Source organism: Acomys minous, assembly GCF_964271855.1.
Source record: "Acomys minous genome assembly, chromosome: 9".
Taxonomy (NCBI): Eukaryota; Metazoa; Chordata; class Mammalia; order Rodentia; family Muridae; genus Acomys; species Acomys minous.
This window is the reverse complement of record NC_140490.1, coordinates 87,576,289-87,585,978: the sequence shown is the minus strand read 5'-3', so window position 1 is coordinate 87,585,978 and position 9,690 is coordinate 87,576,289. Positions and strand designations below refer to the sequence as shown.

At 41.8% G+C, this 9,690-nt stretch overlaps 1 long non-coding RNA gene across 1 annotated transcript; it reads left to right on the top strand.

Moving 5' to 3' along the window:
- The first annotated feature begins 7,842 nt into the window (after positions 1 to 7,842).
- LOC311604618 lies at positions 7,843 to 9,191 on the top strand. The gene is made up of 3 exons (XR_014781582.1): positions 7,843 to 7,918; positions 8,219 to 8,395; positions 9,057 to 9,191. It is a non-coding gene; the product is annotated as an uncharacterized lncRNA (long non-coding RNA).
- Positions 9,192 to 9,690: the final 499 nt, after the last annotated feature.

The following is a 9,690-nucleotide window of genomic DNA, read 5'->3' as shown; positions in this document are numbered from 1 at the left end:
AGATTTATCTTGCCTGGAAATTTCATCCAAGATGCAGACTTTTCCGCCCGCTGCTCTTAGAATGATTTCAAATTTGTTCAGCCAGTACTCTATGTAGAGTCGATTTCTTTTTTTCTGTGTCTTATGGTTTGGATCTGTAATGTTCCCCCTTGGCACATGTATTAAATACTTACTCTCTAGCTGTTGTGCTATTTTGGGAAGGCTGTGGAATCCTTGGGAGGTGGGCCTGCCTGGTGGGGCTGGAGAGATAGCTCAGAGGTTAAAAGCACTGGCTGCTCATCCAGAGGTCCTGAGTTCAATTCCCAGCAATCATATGGTGGCTCACAACTATCTATAATGAGATCTGGTGCCCTCTTCTGGAGTGCAGGTGTACATGCAGGCAGAGCACTGTATATACATAATAATAAATAAATCTGAAGAAGAAGGAGGAGGAGGAGGGAAGGAGGAGGAGAAGGAGGAGAGGAAGAGGAAGGAGAAGGAGGTGGAGGAGAAGAAGAAGAGGAAGAAGAAGAAGAAGAAGGAGAAGAAGAAAGAGAAGAAGATGATGGAGGAGGAGGAGGAAGAGGAGGAGAAGGAGAAGAAGAAGGTCATTTGTGGCAGCCATTTGGAGGTGATAGCTTGGTCCCTGGTTTTAGCCTTACTTCATACTACCTGGTTCCCTGTGATGTGAGGACCCTCTGGTACTGCAAACCCCACTCGGTCCTCCCATCCATTTGAAACTGGGAGACAAAATGTTTCATCCTTTTGGTTGTTTCTGCCACATATTTTGGTCACAGGGATGGAGAGGAGCTAGTACACTCTTACGTTGTATCTGGTTGCATGTGAATGTGGCCCACTCTGCTTATGTAGTAACCAGCTGATGCACACATGTGTGGGTTGTTCCTACGTTTTGTCACTGTGAATACGGCCATCATAAGCACCCATGTGAAACTGCATAGACATATCTTCCCTTGGCTAAGCACTTAATGGCAGAATTGTATAGAAAGTTTATTTTTAACTTTGAGTGAAACGATATACCCTTTTCCAAAATGGATGCACTTTGCATTCCGACCAACGACGCCACGTGCGGGGCGTCGGTCTCTCCACATCCTTGCAAGAGCTCATTACAGTTTCAGTTTGCATTTTCTTTTCCTGTTCGGGTTTAAAGAATAAAATAAAATAAAATAAAAATAAAGTAAATAAAAAAGTAAAGTAAATGTGTATTTTATAGGAAACAAAAGCACATGAGACAAAGAACAAAATTATTCACACTCGAAATAGTTCAGCCAGACACATCTAGGTCCTGGGTATGGACAATGCTCCAGAGTAGGGGATCGGAATTACGTGGCATGCATACATGTCTGCCCATCACTCACCATCTCACACCCCCACCCCCACGCAGAATGAGTATTTTGATAATCAAGACCACATTACACCAACGCAATCTGCTAAAGGAAAAAAAAAACCCTGTAATTCTGACTGACTTCCTTGGTGACAAAAATTTCACGGAAGCTAAAAATAATAACAGACCCTTAGGATAGAACTGCTGGCGGAGTTAGAATTAAAATACTTAATTCCCTTAATGCTCAATTTAAAGTGAGGCACACGGCAGCAGGCTACGCTAGGCAGTGTCGCTGGCAGCTAGCTCATTATCAGATCTATAAGACCATTAAAGTATTAGCAAGAAGGGATGTTCCCCTGAGTGAACACACTCCTCGCACTGCAGCCAGAGAACACCTGCATCGGTGGCTCCTGTCGAAAGGCAACCCTGACCACACCTGTGCACATCTCTCCCTGTAGGCTTCTCTGCTGCTAGTCTGGTGAATTTGCATGTTCATAACTATTAATGGTGTCAGGCACCGTCTCATGCAGCTATTAGCCAGTTGTATAATTTCATTTGGGAAAAAAAATGTTTCTTCAGTTATTTTGCCATTTCAAGTTGGATTCTAGGAGCTGTAAGAGCTCTTTTGTGTACGCCTTTTTTTTTTTTATCAGTTATCTACCTTTTTTTTTTTTTTTAATTTCAGTCTACAGCTTATTATTTCGGCACCAAATACATTGTCCTCTTTGATCCCAATGCCACAGAACTTGTTTTCTCAATTTCACTTGAAATTGTTGCTAGTGTGTAGAAGTACAATTGAGTTTTGTATATTAATTTTTTCCCCTCAGCCTTGCTAAAAAATATATATATTAGCTCTAGTAGATTAAAAAAATTTGGGGGGGGGTAGATTCTGTAAGTTTTCAACTTGTAAAATTATGGTTTGAAGTTCTAAGTTCTGGTTGTGAGCTGTGGTCTGTCTCTCCGTGGTTGAACTATCTCTCCAGTTCATGTTTTGAATCTTGGAAATGAAAATGAATCTATACAACATAAGACTAACCATTTAAAACTGTATAATTGAGTGGCATTTGGTAATTTAGTCTTGTGTAGGCCACCGTGCATGTTGGCTTCCAAAGCATAAAATCAAAAGGGAAAAAAAAAACCTCATGTTTATTAAGTTTTTACTCTCGACTTCTCCTTAATGTTCCTTGTCCTTACGTGGCCTGTTTTAAGTATTTTTGGGTTCACCTACTAGATGTTGATTATATAAATGGAATCAAACACTATATGCCTCTTGTGTCTCTTTTCTTTCATTTAGCACGTTGAATGTTATCATCACATCAGCAGCAGCAGCATCAGCAGCAGCCATTTTTCTAGCCTGTCATACCATGACTTTGGGGTTTCTCCACATTGAAGTATGGATCTGTATACTTCTCCTTCTCTCCCTCCTCCTCCTCCTCCTCCTCCTCCTCCTCCTCCTCCTCTTCTTCTTCTTCTTCTTCTTCTTCTTCTTCTTCTTCTTCTTCTGTAATTTAGTTATGAACATTTGGCTTATGTCTGTCTTTGGTTCTTGCAAGTTTTACTGTCTGGGTACAAATATATTTTTGAGGCTTTATCTTGATTTCTTTTGGATATAGACCTTGGAGGGGGCAACTACAGTTTTAAACTTTTTTGAAGAGGCAGCAAACTGCTTCCCACACATCTGCACTCCTTCATATTCTCAGCAGCAACATGGGTGGGTTCCTACTCCCTTCTCTTTGTTACAATGTATTTTCTTTCTTTCTTTTTTTTAAATTTTATACAATGTATTTTCAATTAAAAAAAATACAGCCACCCTAATGGGTGTGAATTGCTTTTCACTGTGGCTTTGATTTATAGTTCTCAAATGAGATCACATTTTGTAACTATATGTATTTTAGCTTCTTGATTGTTTATTTTAAATATTTACTTTTTATTTTTATGTGTATGGTATTTTTTTTTCCTGTGTGTATGTCTGTGCACTGCATGTGTGCAGTGCCCACAGATGCCAGAAAAGGGTGTCAGAACCCCTGGAAGTGGAGTTAGCATCCATTGTGAGCCTCTGTGTGGAGGCAGGAGATGCGAGCCAGTTCCCCTGGAAGGGAAGCCGCTGCTCTTATCTGCTAAGCTGTCTCTGCAGCCCCTTGTGCATTTTCTTAATGGCTGATGCTGGATTTTTTTTTGACCGGACTGCTTTAAGAATGAAAATGTTCACCTTAACTTGTCTCCTTAGTTTGGGTAAAATGCACTGGCTTTCCTCTTCTGTGTCTCCATCTTATTCACTACCCTAGGCACTGCTGTTACGATAGTTTTATCACTTTGAGAACCAAATAACACAGTACTGTAATAATTGATTTACATAACGCAACCTTTTTGAAGACATGAGGACCAGTGAGAGGCAGAATGTTCTCTCTTTATGTTCTTTTTATATCTGCCCATATACATAATGTTTGCCTCGCTGTGTACAGTCAGATGATGAAGCATTTTGTTTGGTCCAGAGACCTTTGCTTAGTCAGTATCCTAGCAGCCTCCACGCATTGTTGGTCTGCAGATGACATTATTTGGGCCTCATTTTTGAAAGGTGGTTTTCTTACACGTAGAAATCCTTTTTGGTGCTTTCTTTTGGCACTTTGAACATGCTCTTTCACTGCATCTCAGCCTGTGCTGTGTCTTGTGCAGAGCTGGTTTCTGTTTTAATGAATGATACTTGTGTTTTCCTGTGGTGATAAATCTTTTTCTGCTTGCCAGGTATTTTTTTTTATTGTTGTTGTTTGTTTGATTTCTGGGGCTTTGTTTTGGGGTTTTGTTTGTGTTTAAGATCCTCTGGAGGAATCTCCATACCTGATCTCAAGTTGTACTATAGAGCAATAGTAATTAAAACAGCATGGTACTGGCACAGCAATAGGCTAGTGGATCAATGGAATCAAACTGAAGACCCAGAGATGAATCCACACACATTTGCTCACTTGATTTTCGACAAAGAAGCCAAATCCACTCAATGGAAAAACGACAGCATCTTCAACAAATGGTGCTGGTCTAACTGGATGTCTACATGTAGAAAAATGCAATTAGACCCCTATTTGTCACCATGCACAAAACTCAAGTCCAAGTGGATTAAAGACCTCAACCTAAAACCACAGACATTAACCCAGTTAGAGGAAAAAGTGGGGAAGAGTCTGGAACTCATAGGCACAGGAGACAACTTCCTGAACAGAACACCAACAGCCCAGGCCTTAACATCAACAATTAATAAATGGGACCTCATGAGGCTGAGAAGCTTCTGTAAGGCAGGTGACACTGTCAAGAGAACAAAACGACAGCCTACAGACTGGGAAAAGATCTTCACCAACCCTTCATCTGACAAAGGTCTAATATCCAAAATATATAAAGAAGTCAAGAAATTAAACACCACCAAACCAAATAACTCAATAGAGAAATGGGGCACAGAACTAAACAGAGAATTCTCAACAGAGGAATATTAAATGGCTGAGAAACACTTAAAGAAATACTCGACCTCCTTAGTCATCAGAGAAATGCAAATCAAAACGACACTGAGATTCCATCTTACACCCATCAGAATGGCTAAAATCAATAACTCAACTGACACCACATGCTGGCGAGGGTGTGGAGAAAGAGGAACACTCCTTCATTGCTGGTGGGAATACAAACTAGTACAACCACTTTGGAAAGCTATCTGGTGCTTTCTCAGAAAAATGGGAATAGAGCTTCCTCAAGACCCAGCTATTCCACTCCTTGGAATATACCCAGAAGATGCACTACCACACAACAGGGACATATGCTCAACCATGTTCATAGCTGCCTTATTCATAATAGCCAGAACTTGGAAACAACCTACGTGTCCTTCAGTAGATGAATGGATAAAGAAACTGTGGTACATCTACACTATGGAATACTACTCAGCTATTAAAAACAAGGAATTTCCAAAATTTGTGGACAAATGGATTGAACTAGAAATTGTCATAATGAGTGAGTTCACACAGAAGCAAAAAGAGCTAAATGGTATATACTCACTTATATCGAGACACTAGTTCAAGTTGTGCGTCCCCATGAAAAACTGTACCTACCAGGAAAGTGGGTAAGAGGGGAGGACATCCTATTGAGACTTTAGGTGTGAGAAGCCTGGGAGAATGAGGAAATAGAAGGATCCAGCGGGTCCTGGAAAACTACAGGCGAGTCTGGGCCCTGGGGTCCTCCGCAAACTATGGCAATAGCCAAGGAAAAAATAGGCAGTAAACCTCAAACCCCTACCCAGACTAGCCGATGGACAGGACATTCTCCACTGTTGAGTGGAGAAGGAGATCTAACTTTCACACAAACTCTGGTGCCCCATATTTGAACATGTCCCTTGGATGGAGATGCCTGGTGGCACTCAGAGGAAGGATAATAGGTCACCAAGGAGAGACTTGATACCCTATGAGCATATACAGGGGGAAGAGGTCCCCCTCAGACACAGACATAGGGGAGGGGAGGGGAGTAGGGGGGAAGTGGGAGGAAGGGAGGAATGGGAGGATACAAGGGATGGGCTAACAACTGAGATGTAATATGAATAAATTAATTAAAAAATAAAATAAAATAAAGGTAGGAACTAAAAAAAAGATATTTGCAAAAAAAATGATATTTGCCTTTTGCTTGAGGCTTTTGGTGATCCGATCACCCCATTCCTAAGTGAGAACCTCCACTTGCTTTTGTTACTCCTGGTTAGCAGAACTTCCTGGATCCGCAGACTGACTGGCGTGGGCTCTCCATCAACTGGGGATCCGTGAAGAGAGTTTCTAATTTAGATGACTTTCTCATTTTTTCCAAGCTCCCCTTACTAATTTGTTGGTTAGTCTCTTACTGTGCCACTCAGCTCTGCCCACTCCAAAGCATAGCTATGTACGTTCCTTGTTAGGTTTTCTAATAAATAGTGCTGGCACAGGCTTCCCTTCCTCGACTCCAAATCACTTCCTCATCGGAATAAGGCTGTGGATGGATAACGTTGCCTACCAGGCCTTCATCTGGGAGAGAGGATGTGGATTAGCGCTGGAAGAGACTCCACAGGCTCAGGCTCCTGCTCTTTACCCCAAATTCAGCAGTTGTTTTCCATGAATATATACACTTTTCAATTTGTTGTTTGCCTCTGGTCAATTTCCAGAACTCTGAAGTAATCACTTTAAATTATGGTGTCCATTTTCATCTTATCGGGAGGAAGGAGAATTTGTGTTTTCTTCTTTGCTTTTACCAGAAGTTATGCTTGTGTTAATGTTCTTAAGACTTTTGGGACAGAGAGATACATTGATTTCCAGGAAGATTATATTACTTCATGCTTTCATCTGTAGTATAATAGAACAATGAAATTTTTCCTATACGTTTTTTAGGATTGGATGATCGCGTTAAATAAACACATTAAGACTTGTAGCATAAAAAGGCTTACACTGTGCGTTAAAGTTTCTCTAGTTATGACAACTTTAAGGATGTTACTCAACACTAAGGTGGGGATGCGATACGTATTCAGAGCCCCTGTATATAAATTATTTTTCAGTAGAAATTCTAAGTTTGTCTTGCTGCCTGGCCATAACGACTGGTTGTCAACCAAAATAGTTGCCATGGTAATAGTTGCCATGATCCTCATGTTTAAGGTGAGTAAGCCTCAGAGATCCCTGCTTGCATACAGAGAACTCAGAAGTTAGCATCTTACCAGAGCAATGGGGAACACCAGTGGTGATGTTTCAGAAAATTCAACGTCAGGTATAGAATAATTTCTTAATTTAAAAAAAAAAGCAGAGTTTGGCAGGAAGTTGGGCAGAGGGACAAGCCACAAGTCCATACTACACCCCAGTGTTTCCAGGTCAATTCTGATGTGGATTTGATATCTGAGTGTCACCATAGTTGTATCTGAGTGTCTTCTAAGAGCTTTCCAGGAATAATGTATCAAGTTGAGCATTTTCTTCACAGGGACCCAGGGCATAGGAAGGAAAACTGAAAGTCAGTCCATGGAAGACAGGAGATGAGGACATGAGTTTGTTTCTGTCTTTTTGTTGTTGTTATTGATGTGTGTGTGTTATTGTTGTTGTTGTTGTTGTTGTTGTTGTTGTTGTTGTTGTTGTGAGCCTAGCCTTTTAATGGCTGAGCCATCTGTCCAGCCCTTGTTTCTGTCTTTATGACATGAAGCGGTCTACAGAAAACTCTCAGGTTTGTCGAGGCATATAATATCTTCACATTATTCCGCCACCCAGAAAGAACCACTGATGTGTTTACATACATCTCTCTTGGTTTTAGGGAGGGGGGGAAAAGAAAGAGAAAAGGTGATATTTTATTAATCATGGGGGTTCTTGTTCGTTTGTTTTAAACTCTGCCACTTCTTTTTGGATCCTTGATACTGTGCCAATTAGGAGAGGGGTCTGGAGATTGGAAGGCAGAACGGTGCATTTTGAGCAGAAGCCTAAGAAAGCATTGCTAAGGACAGTCATAATCAGATAATGGGACATTTGGTGCCCGGGAGGCTAATATTATATCTATGCGTGTTATAGAAAGTGATTGGAACAGCAGCAACAAGAGAACCATGAGAGCCACCCAAGCTCCTCAAACAACCTGTGGTGATGGGTCAGTATTAAATACCCAACCCACCTCGGGCTGATATTGTGTGAAATATAAAATGACATGTTTGGGTATCAGCAGCAATTTAAAGGGGCTCGAAACTACTCAATTTCTGCACTTACTTGCAGGCTGATAATCAATGGTCCAAAGGCCAGAATAGGCGCAGGGCTCCCACACTGGGGGAGAGTGTTCTACAATACTTGTTATAGTGATACTTTAGATGTCAGTGGGGATTTAAAAAAAAAATAAACAGGACTATACTCTGAAATGTTCAACAGGTGTTTCTCTGGTGTGTGTTTTTGGTAGGGGGCCTGAATGTGTTCCAAGGTTTCCATGGTGGAAATGCACTACGACAGAAATGGGGCTATTAAACCAGAGCTAGTGGTGTAGAACGGAGCTGAGCCGTGCACGTGAACTTACAAGCAGACCGTCTGCTTCTGCAAGTATTCAAGAACAAAAGTTGGATACGCAACCTTCAAAACAGTAGGAGAAAAATCCAGATTCACTCTACCCATTGGAGATCAGGAAAGGAAAATGAACATTTTCCTCTGCTCCCAGAGGCTTGCTCTTATCACGCAACGGTGACTTACAGTAGAAGCCAGAGGCATTTCTTCAGCCTCCTTTGCGGTTTAGCTGCAAGCCTGTGACCTAGCATTAGCCAATCAGGTGGCCTCCCTTGGCTCAGCCAATCAGACAGCTCTCCCCTGCACTCCAGTTTGGAAGAGAAACTTAGGGGACTTTTCAAAATGGGCAGATATTGCCAAGTAGCAGTAAGGGGAACTTGGGGTTGGTTCCAGTCTCACCCACTGGCTCTGTGGAGTCAGTGGTAGCTGTGGCTACCCTAGAATAGTCCCCCCCCAAAAAGTGGATCTTGGGAACCCCCACTCAGATCCTCCTGCAGAGTCTTGTAGATTTCTTTGCTTATGTTCCAGTTCGTCTTTTGTTTGTTACTGGGATAAACAGCATGACCCAAAGCAACCTATGGGGAGGGGAAAGGGTTTGTTTCAGCTCTCACCTCCACCTCACAGTCCATCACTGAGGGAAGGCAAGACAGGAACTCAAGGGAGGGACCTGACGCAGAAACCCCATGGAGGAACGCTGCCTACTGGCTCACCCTTTCCCTCAGCTCAGCTTTCTTATACAGCTCAGGACCAACCACCTGTCTGTGGATGGTGCTCCCTACAGTGAGCTGGACCTTCCCACAGCTCAGTCAGCAATCAAGACAACTTCTCAGCAATTTGATCGAAGCAACTATTTAATTGAAGTCCCTTCTTCCCTAGGTTATGTCAAATTGACAATAAAAGGTAACCTGCACATCTTATTAACTATTTTTTTTTTTTGGTGGTGGGGAAGGAGGGTCAGTTACTAAGGACAAGGATTTAAACAGTGCATTCCCTTCACAAAAATGATCACTTTATTGAAATATAATCACCTACTATACAACTCAACTAATTAAATGTAGAATTTAGTGCAGTCACAAAGTTGTACAGCTCTCCCCACAATCTACCTGTATTGTCGTCATCATTCTACAATAAGACTCTGTACCCATCACCAGTTATTCCCTGTTCTCCTCAGTAGTTTCCACTCTTATCTCCAGCCCAAGCTCTAGGCCACCAGATCTACTTTCGGTCTCTATGTGTTTGCCTATTCTGCATATCTCATATGCAGTCTACATAGAGATATTAATAAGTCTTTTTGCACTGTCTTCTTCCAAATACCTTCATTCAAATCTTTCCCCATCCACCCTGGAAGATTCTTTCCCCATCCACGCTGGAGGA